This window comes from Choloepus didactylus, chromosome 1 (genome assembly GCF_015220235.1).
Source record: "Choloepus didactylus isolate mChoDid1 chromosome 1, mChoDid1.pri, whole genome shotgun sequence".
NCBI classification, from domain to species: Eukaryota; Metazoa; Chordata; class Mammalia; order Pilosa; family Megalonychidae; genus Choloepus; species Choloepus didactylus.
In genome coordinates this window covers 241,548,438-241,567,520 of record NC_051307.1, presented here as the reverse complement: position 1 = coordinate 241,567,520, position 19,083 = coordinate 241,548,438, and the positions used below count along the sequence as shown (strand labels likewise).

At 37.2% G+C, this 19,083-nt stretch overlaps 1 protein-coding gene across 2 annotated transcripts in view; it reads left to right on the top strand.

Annotated features, from left to right (window-relative positions):
* Window positions 1–19,083, top strand: part of VGLL4 (vestigial like family member 4) — a 184,520-nt gene that overhangs the window by 22,048 nt on the left and 143,389 nt on the right. The gene's annotated exons all lie outside the window — the stretch shown is intronic.

Genomic DNA, 19,083 nt, shown 5'->3' with positions numbered 1-19,083 from the left:
GATTGGCTTTTTAAAAGGGGGTTTATTGGGTTACAAAGTTACAGTCTTAAGGCCATAAAGTGTCCAAGGTAACACATCAACAATCGGGTACCTTCACTGGAGGATGGCCAATGGTGTCCAGAAAACCTCTGTTAGTTGGGAAGGCACATGGTTGGCGTCTCCTCCGGAGTTCTGGTTTCAAAATGGCTTTCTCTCAGGATGTTTCTCTCTAGGCTGCAGCTTCTCTCCAAAATGTCACTCTCAGTTCTCTTGGGGCATTTGTCCTCTCTTAGCTTCTCCGCAGCAAAAGTCTGCTTTCAAAGGCCATCTCCAAAATGTCTCTGTAAACTGCAGCTCCTCTCTCAGATCCTGTGTGTTCTTGAAAGTGTCCCTCTTGGCTGTAGCAAGCTTGCTCCTTTTGTTTGAGCTTATATAGTGCTCCAGTAAACTAATCAAGGCCCATGCCGAATGGGCGGGCCACACCTCCATGAAAATTATCAGAGTTATCACTTACAGCTGAGTGGATCACATATTCATGGAAACACTCAATCAGAGAATTACAATCTAATCATCACTAATACGTCTGCCCACACAAGATTGCATCAAAGATAATGGCGTTTTGGGGGACATAATACATTCAAACTGGCATAGTTATCTTTGGATGCTCAAGCTGGAATGATTAGTGCTTAAGTAGCCGTTTCCTTTGCAGTTTATAACCTCATTTGGAGCTGGACTGAAGATATTCCTTATGCGTCTCTAAAAATTTAGATAAATATGTGTTGGTTGATAGACTAATTGACAAGCACAGAACTAGAGATGGAAAAAAATCATCCAAGATGTTTCGTGTAGTTGGAAGTATGCAGTACGTATCAAAATGGAAAACAGTCCTGAAAATTCTGTTTGCATAGCTGAGAGAGAAAGAGAAAGCAGATACTGGGGAGAAAAAAAAACCTTCTCGAGGTAAGGGAGGGGGAGAGAAAATGGAGTGAACATCAAAATTGGGAGATTATTCTACAGTGCATTAAAGTGAATTTCCTGCTCATCCTAAGGTATATTTATTTTTAAATGCTCTTGTTTGAAGATAAAATTGCTTGCTGAACAATATTTGCAAGAATTACTGTTTTACGTGAGAACAAGATGAGCGTTCTTTACCCAAGGACTATAATATTAAAAAAATTTAAGGTTGAAATGTTATAGGTTATAATTCCTTAAAGATAAGCTACTTTCCAGTTTAGTTCTTAATGAATTGGCTAGCCGGAAAGTGTCCTTAAGATACAAGGTCTGCATTTTTACTAGCTGTTAAACTTTTGTTTTTTAAGCCTCAGTTTCCTCATTAGTAAAAGAAATAACAATACCTACTTGTAGTGTATTTGTGAGGATTCTTTGGGCTATTCCATCTATAGTGATTACTTTAGTTTTCAGTTTCTGGTTGGGACTGCCTTGCCCTATTCTACCACTCAGAGAAGGCTGTCACTAGACAAGTGTTTGGCTTTTTTATCCTCTTTCATAATTTATGTTTATTGAGCTTTTGGTTGTTGGGACAAAATAACTACCCAATTGGAAGTGATAATGATGAGCTGGGGAAAGGCGGCCCGTGCCAAGGGCTTTTATCTAAACGCAGAAAACTGCTTTACACCTATAAGATTGCAATAAATGTTACTGCCTTGAATAGCTACGGATAAGTTTAAACATTGATCTTTAAGTTAGAAGTTTTTTATGTAAGCTAATGTTTTGAAAGTCTCTGTTTAAATGATGCCCAAGTTTAGTTAGGATCAGTGAAATGAAATCCTGTTTAAAAAACAGAAAATAGAAATAATGGCTTCAGGTTGGCCTTTCGGTGCCCCAAGTGTGGAGGGTAAAAGAGTTTCTTCTCTTTTTCTGCCACGTTCCTGGGTTCTCTCCTGGAGCCCAGCTTCAGGCTTCCTCTTTCAGGGTGGAAGCCTGCATAGTCTTTGTTTTGGTTTGCTAAACCTGATGAAATGCAGTATACCAGAAATGGGTTGGTTTTTGCAATGGGAATTTATTAGCTTACAAGTTTACAATTCTAGGCCATGAAAATGTCCATATTAAGGCATCAACAGGACGATACCTTCTCTGAAGACCAGTTACTGGTGAACTTGTGCTCCTCTTTCAGACAGCAAGGCACATGGTGACGTCTGCTGGTCTTTCTCTCCCAGGTTTCGTTGCTTCAGAGGCCTCCCCTCTGTTGTCTGTGTGTCCTCTCTTTCTAGCTTCTCCGGGTGTTTCTCTTTGTCTTCTGTGTGTCCTTTATCCTCTTATAAAGGGCTCCAGTTAGAGGATTAAGACCCACCTGGAATGGGCTGGGTCACATCTCAGTTGAAACAGCCTAATCCAAAGTTCCCACCACAACAGGTCTGCACTCACAGGAATGGATTAAAAGAACATGGCCTTTTCTGGGGTACAGAACAGCTTCAAACTACCACTATCTCCAATTCAGTGAGCGGCAGCTGAATGCTTATGTAAAGTTGAACAAGGTACAATCCCTGCCTTCATGTAGCTTATGAACTTATTTGGGTACAGATTCTTTTTTTATTTTTTTAATTTATATTTTGTATATTATTATGCATATTTTCAAATATACAAAAAGTTGAAAGAATAGAAAAATAAACACCCATGTACACTCAACCTAGACTCAGCAATTGTAAGCATTTTGCCGTAATTGCTTCTTATTCATATGCATGTTTTGGCTGACACACTTCAAAGTAAAATGCAGATATCATGTCCCTTCACCCCTACATTCTTTTCTTTTCTTTTTTCCAATTCTGTTTTATTGAGATATATTCACATATCATACAAACATCTGTGGTATACAATCAACTGTTTACAGTACCATCATATAATTGTGCCTTCATCACAAAAATCAAGTTTTGAACATTTTCATTACTCCAAAAAAAATTAAAATAAGAATAAAAATACAAGAACACCCAAAACATCCTATCCTTCCGTCTTCGCTATTATTTATTAAATTTTTGTTCCCATTTTTTACTCATCTGTCCATACACTGGATAGAGGGAGCGTGAGCCACAAGGTTTTCACAATCACAGTGAAAAAAAAAAAAAGAATAATAAGCATCCTGAGGTGATGGTGTAGGATCCTTTGCATAATTAAAACAAATACTGTATGATGGGAAAGAGTAGACAAGAATATTGTGCTTGGAGTATGTTGGAATTTGAGTGTCACTAGAGCAATGTAACATTTTTTCTTATAGTCAAGAGGCAAGAGGAAAGAATTATAATTTCTGATATAAAGAATATCAGTAATTCTCCAGATGGGGAAGTTTAATATTTCCTCATTTATCCCCAGTCCCTCAGGGGGGCTTTGCAAATACATTTTTATTCTCTTCCCAAATTACTTTGAGATGTATCAGGGTTTCACGGTAACCTGTACAAGCCTACCAGATCTCAGTACCTTTTCAAGTTTCCATGTAATTATGGTGTTTGAATAAACTGTTGGGTACAGACTCTTAAATTTGTAAAATACAGAGGAAAGGAGTCTGGATACACTTGGTAGCTTAAGCGTAGACTCTGGAGTCTACAGTTGGAGAGAAAGCTGTTTTTAGAGGGACACAATGGTACTATAAAGAGGGAGAAGAAGTCTTAACTCTCCTGTGTTGAACAGAGCTCACTGGTGTTCTGCAGAGTTGGGATAAATATATCTGTAGGTCAGAAGGGTCACAGAATAGACTTTAATCTGGAATCATCTTTTTTTGACTCTGATGCCTCCAGTTGGTTTAGGAATGGGTCTGGCATAATTCTGGAATGCCTCTGTAATGGTTTCAGCTTCTTGGGATCATTTTCTCCACATTTAAAGAAGGGGGAAATGTCTAAAGATGTCTCTAATTGTTATTAACATGGCAATGTTTTTGAGAGACTTCTGTTGCCGTGTACCATCTTAAAAGTGTTCAGAGTTAAAAAACCAGGCATTGTATTTTCTGTTTCCTCGTAATGCAAGTGTGTGAAAATTCATACAATTTACAGACAAACGTAAGGATTTAGTCTAGTCTTTCAGTAGATTTCTTAGACCTGTACAGCCTGGTTCAGCCTGATTCACCTTTCTCTACCTTAGATTAATTCTCTTTTAGCTTTTGTTATAAATTTTTTTTACATTTTAGTGAGGGCGACATTCTCCTCAATACTTAAAAAAAGTTTTGTGTGTGTAATCTGATTTGGGTGTCTTATTACAGACAGAAAAATGTTCTACTACTTGAGATCAGTTTTCCTACTCATCTAGGTGGCCTAAATGATTCTTTTTACTTTTCTTTTGCTCCTGGAGAACCGAAAACTTGCGTTTTGAAGATGCTTTTGTTTTGGCATTTTGAAAAGAACAGAACCTATTATGACTTGAGTATGTAATACCTGGTAGACTTCAGGCTTCATTATGCCTGCCAGTGGGGAATTAAAGAAATATGTCAACAGCACCTTGTAGAGCTAAAATAAATAGTAAAATGGTAGTTTTGTAGTAACACAATAATCGCTTATCTGGATGGCCTAGAAGGAATAAATTTACTTAAACTAATTATTTCACTGCTCAGGAGACATTGATTTAATCAGGGTCCAGAGTAATCCTGGAAGGCACTTAGTGAAAATACAGTTTGACACTGCCATTCTGCCTTGCTTTGAGGAATCTCTCCGTTCAGTGATCATTAATGCTTTACCGAGAAGTCTCCAACCTTCCTCCAAATCTATTTTTCATAATAAAATTGATGAAAATGGGAGGACAGGGCACTTTATACTGATGTTCAAAACAATGCCATCATACATCTTTAACATGATACTTCATTTTATTTGTGATGTTTACAAAATGTTTTGCATTTTTTTGCTAATTTTGTTCTTGTATCTTCTATCTATAAGATATTCTTGTATCTGCTGGCTTCTTCACTTTGATTAAAATAATTCTAAGAAAAGTGTAATTGTGTTTCTGAGGACTTTGCTGGCGAGGTTAGTGCTTTGGATGCTGTCTAATGGATATGCATATGTGATCAGAAAACTCGGATAAAGCTGGAGGGAGTGATGGAAAGAGAAGAGTAAGAGAAGAAGACAGCTTTTATAGCAGTTGCCTTAGTATTTACTCCTAGAAATTCACTAACTCCTTGTTTGCTGAAAATTATTGAAAGTTGACTAATCAGTTAATTATCACAGTTCTTCCAAATAAAACATTTCTTGGAGCATAAACTTTTATGGCTATGGGGAAGGATCCCTGTGATGAGTGAGATATTTTCACTTGTATGGGTTACGGTCTGTTTTGCCTTAAAAGAAAAAAAAATCAGATTAATTATAAGATAATGATCAGTTGTACTCACATACTGTTTTCCCAGATTGATTCCTTTCCTCAAAGATCTGTGATGTTGTATAGTTGGCTTCCACATCAATTAAGTAAACCAGTTACGGTAATATTGTTTGCCTTGTGCACAGATTACAGTGCTATAACAAGCACTTTGCTTGACCAGCTCAGCTGTGTCTGCTTCTAATTTCCCCCTTCTTGTTTCTTCTCCTTTTCTCTCATTCTCCTGTCTTTCTCAGCATCTAAAATAGTGCCTTCCAAATGTTTCTGACCGTAGGACCCAGTAAACTACCCTAGTACACATCTACTGATAGAACTAATAGAAAAATTTCATGAAACACCACTGTGCGGTTTGTATGTATTATGTCCCCTAAAACGCCATGTTCATTAATGCAGTCTTTGGGGGCAGATGTATTAGTGTTGATTAGGTTGGGAATCCTTTGATTGAGTGTTTCCATGGAGATGCGACTCAATCAACTGTGGGCGAGACCTTTGATTAGATAATTTCCATGTCGGTGTTACGCCACCCAATCAGAGTGGTCTTAATTAAATCATTGGAGTCCTATAAAAAAGTTCACAGACAGAAGGAGCAGAGAGCAGCTGAGAGTGACATTTTAGAAAGCAGCTGAGAGAGGCATTTTGGAGACAGCCATTGAAAGCAGACTTTTGCTGACGCTTTTGAGATACTAGCTCAGTTTGCTCTGGAGATGTTAAGAGGACAAAACGCCCCAAGAGCAATATTTTGAAGAATGCACAGAAGCTGAGAGAGGAGCTGGAACACAACCCGGGATCAGCAGACACCAGCCACATGCCTTCCCAGCTAACAGAGGTTTTCCAGATGCCATTGGCTTTCCTTCGGTGAAGGTATACTTTTGTTGATGCCTTAGCTTGGACACTTTCATGGCCTTCAGACTGTAAATTTTTAACCAAATAAACCTCCTTTCTAGAAGCCAATCCATTTCTGGTATTTTGCATAACAGCAGCATTAGCAAACCAGAACAAACACTAATGCTTACTTTGTACAGTGTCATTTGATTTGCCTGTTCTATTCTTTGTTTTCTTTATTTAAATAAAAGTTGGGTCATGACTGATGCCTTTGATTTTAGGGTCCACTAATGAGTTGGGACATGTAGTCTGAGTGACAGGATTTGGTTTATATCTCCTTTATTGGATAAACTTACTCTGACTCCTCCAATTGTATGTACCGAGAAGGTTTAACTAATACATGGATCATGAAAATAAAATGAGCCAGGTTGTTCAGACACACTGCAATATGGTGTCTTCTCCATCAGTGTTTCCTAGGCAGGCTCAAGTGACAGGAGGGCCTCAGAGTGGCTTGTTTTCAGAACAAGGGGTGGCTAAGAGTTTTAACCAAAGGGACGGGACCATTTCTGTAAGCAGCTGCGACTAAAAATCAGGAACAATACAGGCTTTCTATAGAGAGGAACTGCCCCTACTGGAGTAGGCATTGTTTGCTTATCATCTGCGTGCCAAGACCTTTAGTGCTCTTGAAAGAAAACAATATAATGATGTCATTCTTGTCTGATCTCGTAGTCTTGGTGCTACAGAGTGGTTGTAGTCTCGGTTGATCAGTGGTTGCCCTTGTTGAGGGGGGAGAGCACTGAAAATGTCTCTTACTGTCTGGTAGTTGGTTCATTGGAAGTAGTGGGAGAATTTCATCAGAACAGTCTAGAAGGAAAGCACGGTGTTTTTTGGTGTCTGTCTGTCTCTCTCCCTTCCCCTCTCTCCCTTCCCCTCTCACTCTTGGTATTTCAGACTACTGGTTTTATGAAGTTGCACTTCAGAAAAGTTAGGTCTAAAAATAGTGCTCTGTATACACAGCCTTTGGATTTCTTTCCTTCCAACTCCTATAGTACTTATTAAATATTTTGTTCTGTGATCATTTTTGATCATTTGTAGCCTAATTTGATCACTTCACCTTGATTTTTTTTTTTTTAGAGTTAGCTACCATTTATTGAACTCTTTATGCCGGACACAATGTTAAGCTCCTTGCATAGTTATTCCTTTTTTTTTTTTTAATTAAGATTTATTCACATACCATACAATCATCCAAGGTATACAATCAATTGATTACATTACCATTGTATAGTTGTTCATTCATCACCCCGATCTATATATTTTTTTAACATTTTCTTTGTACCAGAAAAAGTGAAAGTAAGAATAAAAAAAAAAGAGAGTAAAAAAAGAACACCCAAATCGTCCTCCCCACCCTATTTTTCCTTTAGTTTTTTTGCCCCCGTTTTTCTACTCATCCAGCCATACACTGGTTAAAGGGGAGTGTGATCCATAAGGCTTTCACAATCACATTGTCACCCCTTGTTTGACCTTGATTTTTATCCTCATATGATTTTTTTCCTTAGTATCTTTTCAAAAACATTCACAACAGTGGTTCACATGGCAGCGATTCTCAAATAGAAGAGGAAAGGGGTATTTGTAAGCACTCAGGGAAAGCCTTCCCAGGGACTCTGATGTTGGGCCCCTCTCCCCAAATGGGAATCAGTGGCCTAAATTATACTCCCCGGAGAGTCCTGGATGTCCAGTGTTGTAGGAGGGATCTGTATCTTTTAAGAGAAAGGAGCTAGATCCTTCTAGTTATGAGATTCAACAATTGTTTATATTTTGCCCTATTTCCCCTCTCTCTGTATGTACATATGTGTGTATATACATAAATATAAATACTCTTTTTCTGAAAGTTTGAGAGTAAGTGGGAGATACCATGTCCATGTCCTTTTACTTGCACACACTTCAGTGTGTAGTTCCTAAGGGTGAATACATTTTTTTTTACATATCTACAATATGTTTAATAAAAATCAGGAAATAATTAGCTTTATTAAATTGTTACTTAAATATATATTGTTCTGGTTTGCTGAAGCTGCTGTTATGCAAAATACCAGGAAAGTATTGGCCTTTAGAAAGGGGATTTATTAGGTTACAAATTTACAGTAACCTTAAAAAGGCTATAAAAGTGTCCAAACTAAGGCATCAACAAGAAGACACCTTCACTGAAGGAAGGTCAGTGGTGCCCGGAACACCTCTGTCAGCTGGGAAGGCACATGGCTGTTGTCTGCTTTTCCTTTGTCCCCTGGTGGCATTTCAAAATGGCTTTCTCCAAAATGTCTCTGGGCTTCTGCCTGTCTTAGCTTCTTTCAGCTCTCTACTTGGTTCTCCTGGTGTGTTTCTCTCTAAGCGTCACGGGGTCCTCTCTTAGCTTCTTCGGGGCAAATTTGGGGCTTCATCTCATAGCTTAGCATCTCCAAACATCCTTCTGTTTGCATCTCCAAGTGTCAGCATCTGTGTCGGCTCGAAGTCTCTTAAGTACTCCAGTGACATAATCAAGACCCACCCTGAATGGATGGGGCCACACCTCCATGGAAATAATGTAATCAATGTTCTACCCTAAAGAAGACTAACAAGTCTGCCCCCACAATATTGCATTAAAGAACATAGCTTTTGTGGGGGACATATTAGATTCAAACCACCACATATATACATATAAAGCTAACCACAAACCCTTTACACATAGTTTTTTCTTTAAACTTCATAACCAAAATACAAATTTATAGACTAAACACAGCCAATAAAAGTTAGCCACTGGATAATGACCTGCTACAAGTCAATCTCTGGTTCCATCATTATGGCGGCCCCCACTGCTTCCGTGGCAGTCTGTGATTCTTTCATGTCAACCTACCCTGCCAGCTGTCCTTTGACTTCATTCCTTTCAGCCCCTTTATCTTTTCAAACTATCGTCAAATATCTCATTATACAAATTATGGTGACATAGTTTGGCTTTCTTTTAGTGCAAATGCCTCAATTTTGGATTAGATTTCTCTCTATTCTTTTCTCTTTCACCCAAGAAAGTTAAACTTGCAATACTCAGTGCCTGCCTGCTTAGAAGCAAAAATGCAGTCACAGCTGCTGAAATCATATGCTGCTACTTGCTTTATATAGAAGGCATCTGTTTCAGAATATGTTCACATTTTTAAAAGGATTCTAATTGCAATAAAAACAAAGCAACAATTCCTCAGGGACTCCTGAGAATTTGTCTGTGGAGCTCAGTTTAAGTTAGGCTTCATTATCTCATTTAATTCTCACAGTAGCCCTATTAAGTAGGTGTTATAATTAGTCTATTTTAGAGATAAGGGAATTTAGGTTTACAGTATTTAAATAATTTGCTCAAGGAGCCTTCACTGGTACTAGTGGCACTGAAATTGAAATTCAAGCAGCCTGACTCCCAAGCCTAAGCCCTAAATTTCCCTGCTGTGTGCCCCTCCCCTTATAGAAGAGATTAAGTCTTTTCTGCTGATACAAAACAAAACAACACTCTTGTATATACAACCTCCATTAATGAGTCAGCTAAGAGGTTTTCATTCAAAAAGGATTTCCCAACCAGTGAAATAAATCAGACTTGCCTAGCATTCCCCAAATATTAAGAAGCTGTAAATGAGCTAAATGTTTAGAATGGGTAGTAGCACATATTTGGAATCTGTGCCTGAGTTCCCTGGTCAAAAGTTTGCTTTTTCTCATTGGTCAGTGGCTCATATGTACCCCGCCCACAGAGCTTCTCTTTATATTGAGCTTTCTTTTTCAGTTAAGGAAAGGAGCTGGGTTCAGATGAAATGGGATACTTAACAAAGTAACAACAACCCTCATCGCCAAAGGATTCAAGTAGAGACAAGATGTATCTCGGAGGCATTGTAGAGGATTGGCATTGGGTGGATGGCTAGACTTGATAAGCCAAAATTCTTTGAGTCTGTATTACCTCCTAAACTTGTTGAGGGCAAAGTGCTATTAAATTCTGTGTTGCATTCCAAGCCTATACTATTTTGTGGGAGGCATTTAATAAATATGTATTGGTCATAAAATAGCTGTCAGAGTGAAAGGTTCACCTCTAAGGAATTAATCTACTTATCACTAGTAAAAATGACTCATTATTATTATTATTATTAGTAGTAGTAGTAGTATTACTACTACTATTTCTAATGTACAAATTCAAGGGAATGCTGTGTTCCACTTGGTAATACTAAATTGTTTGCAAAACATTTTCATTTGATTCTTGTAACAGCCACCTTTTTGGCAGGCTGGGTGGGAGGTATCAGGGATAAAAATTAAGCTCCAAGAAGATGGATGCCTAATTCAAGATTAAAGTTAAAAAAAAAAAAAAAAATGCTTGAACTGCTTTCTTTTCCACCCTGATGCCTTAATGTACAATCATATGCTATGATTATCCAAATAGCAATTAATATTTGAGTGTCACCCTTTTTTTGAGTAAAGTGCTTTAGGGTAGGAAATTAGGATGTCTTGGAGAGATATTGATCTCTGACTGAACAATGTTCCCAATCTTTTTAATTCTAAAAATAAGGATGGGTTTTACTGCCCTTTCTAGAGGTTGGAGTCACCAATAATACATTTTCTGCTTTGAGTTACTTCCCTTTTGTGAACCTTAGTATCAGAAATATCATCTCCCAGAAGCATAATTCATTTAAAAAATCTTCAACATAAAGTGGATGAAGTGGGGTAGTATTATGTGCTAATTTAATGTACTCTCTAGGAGTGGTCAGTTGCTTTAATCAAGATTGCCTCCTGGGGTAGATACCTGGCACTCTAGAGACAGCTACTACAAGTCCCTTAGCTATTTTTATAGTTTCATATCAGAACAGATTAACATAATAGATGCTAGAAATGGATCTCCACTGATGAAAATATGCTTGTTAATTAGCATAATGGATGTTGATAATAGCTTCTTCCACAGAACAGCTGTTCAGGCACTTCAAGGTGGTTATTATGTTTCCTTTAGATGAATATTTCTCCATCTTTAGAAAGCCATCCTTTCCTTTAATACACATAGAAATCTTGTGAGCTACTTTAATGTCATTTGAAAGTCCATTTAAACTATCAGAGTCAAGAATCCTTGGAGGAAGTACTTTTGTTCTCATATGATATATTCCTGATGCCCTCTCCAAGTCTGCATCTGGAGAAAAACTGCCCTAGTCAACATCTTCGCCAAATATCTCCAATACAACCAACCTTTTTTTTTTTTTTTTTTTTTTAATTGGATGTGACTTGTAAACTCACCGTCTTAGGTTGTTGCCTTCCATAGCAACCCTGGCTTGTCAGTGCCCTTCCTAAAATGTGGCGCATTCAGATCTAAACAATGATTTTTGTATGTGAGCTGATTGTTATAGTGTCCTGAGGGCCACTATCAATTCTGGTCAAGTGCAGGATTTCTTGGGGGTAAAGGGATGTAAGGCAGTGGGGGCAGGCTGGTGATAAGTGAGTAAAGCAGGCAAGTGTCAGACTGTAGGGAGCACTGGGAACCCGGGTGAAGGGGAAGGCGGCCTGTTAGGGTTTTACAGAGAAATAGAACCAACAGGGATGTGTGTGTGTGTATATATACGTAAATATATGTGTGTGTATGTATATATGTTTGTGTATGCATATATACACATAAACATACACATACACCCCACCCATATATATATATATATATATATATATATATATAGAAGAGAGAGAGAGAGAGAGAGAGAGAGAGAGAGAGAGAGAGAGAGAGAGATTGATTATAAGGAATTGGCCCATGTGACCTGGGTGCTGGCAAATCCCAACCCTGTCGGACAGGCAGGCTGAAAACTGGTAAAGGTGATATTGACGTGCTTAGTCTGATTTTCCCAGGGGAAGTTGGCAGGTTGGGAATTGGGGCAAGAGTTAATGCTGAAGCCTTGAGTCAGAAATTCTGACCTCTGGAACCCTTGGTTCTTGCTGTTAAGACATCGATTAGATGAGACCCACCCAACATTATGGACAGTAATCTCCTTTACTGAAGGTCAACTAATTGTAGCTGCCAATCGCATCTGTGAAATACCTCCACCGGCACAAGCAGTATTTGTCAAGCAGCTGGACACCATCACCTAGCCAAGCTGACATGTAAAATTAACCATCGCAGGTACTTGCTCCTGTTCAAGGGGCAGCCACCATTCGGCTCCTGCCGGTCGGGTGCCAGAGCCGGCTCAAGAGAGCAGTCATGTATATTTGTTCCCAGATCTGGATGTCACGTTGGGAACTTGCAGTCAGCCGTGCTGAGACTATTTACACCATGATAAATGCTACAGATCAGGGCTTTTTTAGTTTTTCCTCCCTAGAGAGCCAGTGCATTCACCACTATACCACTGGTTCCAGCTGATTGCCTCCATGTGGGAAAGTGGGACTGGACATGTCACATTTTCTGATTGTTCAAGACAAACTGGAAACCAGGATTTTTAATGCTAATTTTCTAGATTTTTAAAATGCTGCATGAGCCAAACAGTAGTTCTCTTGCCAAGACTGGCCTGTAAGCATCTACCTTCTGATCGAGTCATAATACATTTATTAATAAAACCTGAAATAACAGTGGATTCTTTTTAAAAGCAATCCCCATCAGCTTCTTTCCACAAACCCCTATTGTAGTTGTGAATTACTGCAGCCGTTCTTTAAGAACTGAAAAATTGGTATTTAGCATGAAACCATTTTCTAGTAACTACTGTTATCTCAATGTGGAAATTAATTTGAATACGTTTATATTTTTCTTCCCATTTAGATTCTCTGTTGTTAAGAGACAAAGGCCACATCTTTTCTTCTCTTGGTTTCTTAAAGATTGATGTTACACACTGATGAAATACTTGACTTGGTATTTGATGTGGATATAATTTGTCAAAGCAATATATTTTAGAGATATTGAATCGAGTTTGAAAATCAAACTGTTATATCCTTAGTGGCTTTAGATTGATTATAACTACCTTTTTATTTTGTTTCACTTTTTATTTTTAAATAATTTCAAACTTACAAACCAGTTACAAAAATAATGCAATCCCCATATAGAGAACTCCAACATACCCCTATGTCCCCAGATACCCAGATCCACCAATTTTAACACTTTGCCATATTTGCTATATCATTCTATTTATCAATGTATTTTCTGAATACTAGAGTATAGGTTGTATATATCATATCCTTGAGCACATAAAACTTCCATGTATATTTCCTAAGAACAAGGATATTTACTCATATAACCACCTTAAGTGCAGTTATCAAGTTCAAGAAATTTAACATTGACATAAAGCTTACAGTCTATATTCCAAATTTTTCATATGTCCCAATAATATTCCTTTGAGCCCTTTCTTCTCCCTTGTTTGATCCTACCCAGGATCATGTATTGCCTTTAATTGTCATTATCTCTTTAGGTTTTTTTTTTTTTTTTTCCAAGATGTGGAAACATACATGCAACATATACTTTGCCATCTCAACCACTCCCAAGCATATGATTCAGTGGGATTAACCACATTGACAATCCAACGGCCCCCTCACCACTTTCCATTACTAAAACGTTCCCATCTCCCCAAACTGAAAGCTTACACTTGTTTTGCATAATTTCTCATTCCCCTTGCCTCCTGCCCCTGGCAACTTGTACTCTAATTTCTGTCTCTATGAGCTTGCATAGTTTCTGATATTTTCTTTGTAGTTACCGTGGGGCTTAAATTTCACATCCAAATCTTTTACAGTCTGGTTTGCTTTGATACCAACATAGTGTAGATACAAACTATTTCTCTGTCCCCCCACCTTTATGTAGTTCTTGTCACAAATTACATGTTTATATATTATGAGTCCCAAACTACTGATTTCTCATTATGTTTTATGCATTTGCCTTTTAGATCTTGTAGGAAGTAAAAAGTGGAGTTACAAACCAATTGTAAGCTACCTTTCCATTGGGTCAAATTCTTGATTCCCTGTCAATGAAATGAATAATTGTTCTTTCTATTTGAAATCTGGTAAAATTACCATTTCTCCCTTTAGAACTGCCTTTCTTATCAAACCTCACATACATGTTTCTTCTATCTTTGAGAAACATTGTTTAAATGTCACTTCTTTCATGGGACTTACCTTGTTTAACGGGACTCAAGTCATTTTTTTTAACAGGGAAATCTGTTTTGTTCCCCAATAAGCAAGAGGTAAGAATGCTTTTTCAGTTCTATAGCAAAGTGCTATGTTAGGATACTTGGAATAAAATGGTTTACATAGGAAAGGATTATTTCATTTATGAATTCAGGAAGACAGACGGTGCACATGCATCTAGCTCTGTTCTTGCCCAAATCCTTCAAAATAACAAAAAATATTTTTAAAAATCCATAACAGTGTTGGAAAAATTGAAAGGGTGCCTACTTTCAGTGGACCAAAAGTTCTGAAGAATTCCTGGAAGACCGAAAACAGATGGGATTAGATCGATTGAAGGAAAACAAAAACACAAAAATCATAACCCAAAACCCAGGTGTAAAAGAAAACCATATTAAATGCAGTGAATAAGAACAACCAACAGGAAGTGACCATAGGACTGTATTCAGGAAATTAAAGTATTATGTTTATGACAATGACCTTCTGGCTAAAAACTGAAAATTGTGTTCTGCAGAAAATGAACATCCTATCTTAGGGAGGGTTCCTATGTGGGCATAATAGGGAATAGAGAGAAACAGAATAGAGCTTGAGATCCTAATGGGTAATTCCAACAACAAAAAAGATGGGGGTGGGGAAGGAAAAGTAAGACTTCTAGGAGGCAATATCTCCTAAAATCCTTCACCATTAGAGGAAAGACTTTCTTATTTTGCAAGGTTTGTGTATTTGTCTCCCAAGTTAACTTCCTGCTTATTGCCAACAATATACCCTAAAGCCAAGCTGATCATTTGATGCCTCCTGTACTCTTTATACAGAACCAACAGTTGGACCTCCCAGAGGAGAGACCTGAAACTGTAGAGGAAATATGCATTAGTTATCCTTATTGATTGACCAAGTCTTTTATTCTTAAGTATGAATGAGTATCAAAGAATCACCAGGCATTTGAGGAAAACAAATAGTATAAAAGAAAAGGCCCCCAGGGTAAGTAGACTTGGGAATACAGGAGAAGCTCAAAACATGAAAATTGGCATCTTTAAGGAGATCCGAGTTGGTGAATATATTGAACAAAAGTAGCCTGCTATGAAAAAAGATCATTTAGAACAATAAAGCTCATGGAAATGAAATATCTGATTATTGAACTTAAAAGATTAAATAGATTGGCTCGAAAATAGAATAGACATAATTAAAGGTGAAATTAGTGATCTGGAAGACAGGTGTGTCAGTTTTTATATATATTATGTCCCCCAGAAAAAGCTATATTCTTTAATGCAGTCTTGTAGGGGCAGAGGTATTAGTGTTGATTAGGTTGGAACCTTCTTATTGACTGTTTCCATGGAGGTGTGCCCCCCCCATTCAGCGTGGGCCCTGATTAGTTCACTGGAGTCTTATAAAGGGGTTCACAAACAGAAGAAACTCAGAGCTGCACTGAGAGCCATTTTGAAGATGGCCGTTGAAAGCTGACAATTTGGAGACCGCCATTTTGAAACACAGCCTGGGATCAGCAGACGCCAGCCGCGTGCCTTCTCAGCTAACAGAGGTTTTTCGGATGCCAATGGCCTTTCTCCTTTGAAGGTACCCTATTGTTGATGCCTTACCTTGGACATTTTATGGCCTTAAGACTGTAACTTTGTAACCAAATAAACTCCCTTTATAAAAGCCAGTCCATTTCTGGTGTTTTGCAAAATGGCCACATTAGCAAACAGAACAACAGGCAATAAAATTTTCCAGAATATAGAGCAAAAAGGCAAAGAGATGGGAAATATGGCAAGGAAATTAGAAAGTATGGAGATCAGTCCTAGGATCTTAAACATCCATCAAATAGAAGTTGTGGTGGGATGAGGCTAAAGAGATATTGCAAGGAAGATGCATGCATAAGAAAAATAAGAAATAAATGAACCAGAATGACCAAAAAAAAAAAAAAAGCCCTCAAAAATGAATAATAAAAACAAACTCCAAGAAAGTAGAAAGAAACAATTGATCTCTGCTTTTATCTTTATAAATGAAAATAAACCAGTAAAACTGATCAGTAAATTGAAAACCATCATATATATATACCAATAAACTAGAGAAACCTTTGGTGAGTTTGTTAAGGAATAAAGAAAATATGCAATTAGAAATGAAAAAAGGGACATTATTATATGTATAGATGAGAGTAATGTATATGCACAGGTTAAAAAAAATTGAAAATAGAGATGAAATTGATTTTCCAAGAATGTATTAACAACCAAATTAGAATCATGAAAAGATAGGAAACCTGAAATGATCAATAATCATAGGAAAAACTGTGAAAAGGTTGTCAGGATGTGTGGCCCAGATGTTTTTACATGTGAATTTTACCAAATCTTCAAGAAACAGATCTCCCTATGCTATGAGACTATTCTTGAGCATAGAGCACTTACTTACTCCTATTGTAAGGATAATATAACCATGAAACCAAAACTGGACAAGAAAAGTACAATATTTATGTACATATTATAAGTCAGTTTCATTTATTACATAGATGTGTGAAAATTCTAAATTAAATGTCAACCAATTCAATCTAGTGGTGTATTAAGGGTAACATACCACACATCTTAGTAAGTCATTTGCATTACAAGAATACAAGGATGGTTCAATAACAGGGACTCCAGTGATGTAACATACTGTGTTACTTTAATAGAGTAAAAGAAGAAAATACATATGATATTCATGATAGAAGCCCCAAAAGTATTTGTTGAAATTCAGCATGTATTCATGAGAAAAACTGTTAGCACAAGAAGTTTTCTTAACTTGATAGAGAATATTTGCACAAGACCTATGATGAATATGTTTAATGGTAAAAAAACGAAAAGTCAGGTACAAGGCAATGCACTTAGCATTGAACCCTATTTCTAGCTACTGCATTTTTTTTAATCTTCATTTTATTGAGATATATTCACATACCACACAGTCATACAAAACAAATCGTACATTCGATTGTTCACAGTACCATTACGTAGTTGTACATTCATCACCAAAATCAATCCCCGACACCCTCATTACCACACACACAAAAATAACCAGAATGATAATTAAAGAGAAAAAGAGCAACTAAAGTAAAAAAGAACACTGGGCGCCCTTGTCTGTTTGTTTGTTTGTTTGTTTCCTTCCCCCACCTTTCCACTCATCCATCCACAAACTAGACAAAGGGGAGTGTGATCCCCATGGCCCCCCCAATCCCACTGTCCCCCCTCATGAGTCACATTTTTATACAATTGTCTTCAAGATTCATGGGTTCTGGGTTGTAGTTTGATAGGCTACTGCATTTTTAAAAAGAGATATAAAAACTGGGGAGAAATAGTGAAAACTATAGTTTTCAGATGTTATACTAGTCGACTAGAAAATCCTAAGAATAAATGGGGAACAGCTATGGGGACTAGTAAGAGACCTAAATAAGGTGGCTGCTTACAAAAACTAGTTTCCCTGTTCACTTGCAATAACCAGTTAGAAATTATCTCTTTAAAAATCTAATTTACATATTAACCATAGCTACAAGATATTTAGAAAGTTATCTAACAAGAAATGTGTAAGATCTAGATGAGTAAATTATAAAACTGTTGAATGGCATAAAGATGATCTGTCAAAGGAAATACCTACTATATTTCTGAGTGGGAAGTTTCAGTCATATAAAAATGTCAGTTACATTTAAATCTATAAATTCAATGTAATCCTAATCAGAATATCAAAAGTAATTTTTTTAATTGATAATGTGATTCTAAAGTTTATCTGAAGAAAACTTATAGGGTGGAAAGAGGAGTGTTTTGGTTTGCCAAAGCTGATGAAATGCAATATGCCAGAAATGGGTTGGCTTTTACAATGGGAATTGATTAACTTACAAGTTTACAACTCTAAGGCCATGCAAGTGTCTAAATTAAGGCAGCAACAGGATAATACCTTCTCTGAAGACGGTTACCAGTGAGCTTGAGCTCCTCTGTCAGATAGCAAGGCACATGGTGATGACTGCTGGTCCTTCTCTCCCGGTTTCGTTGCTTCCAGCTTCTAGCTTCAGTGACTCCCTCTCTGTTTTCTATGCATCCTCTCTTTTAGCTTCTGTCTCTCTTAGTTCCTCTGGGCGCTGTTTCTGTGTTACATCCTCTTATAAAGGACTCCAGTAAGAGTATTAAGACTCACCCTGAGGTACTCTTCAACTGAAATAACCTAATTAAAAGGTCCCACCCACAATAGTTCTGTACCCTCAGGAATGGATTAAAAGCACATGAGCTTTTCTGGGGTACATAACAGCTTCAAACCAGCATGGAGGGAGTTGCTATATTGAACAAACACTATAAATTTTATTAAAGTAAGGTAATATTGGCATAGGAATAGCTTAGGCAGTATTTCCTTTTTTTTTTTTTTTTTTACCATAAACCATAGTAACAAATGCATTTTACAGATCAACCCAGTATACATATATGCACATATATAGAAACAAGTCTTCACCATTTCAGAAGTGCTCTATTTTCTGTTCTATTCTCCTTCATTAAAAGATAACAACAACAATGCTAATATGATCCATTAAATTTAAGGAACCAGTAATGGATTGCAACCTGCCGTTTGAAAAACTCTGAGATGAATAATGAAAGACAGTAAAGTCCAGAAAACAAAAATGTATGTAGGAATTCAATATATCATAAAAGCAAAATTAAAATCCATGGAGAAAGAATTGTTTTTTTTTTTTTTTTAAATGCTGAGTAGTTGACTAATCATTTGGGAGAAAGTTAAGTCTGGAAGGCTTCCTTCCTCACACTATACACCAAAATATATTTCAGATGGGTTAAAGAACATTTATTTAGAATATACAAAAAACAAATTTGTGCTAGGGAACTTCTTAAGCAAGATAATACAGAT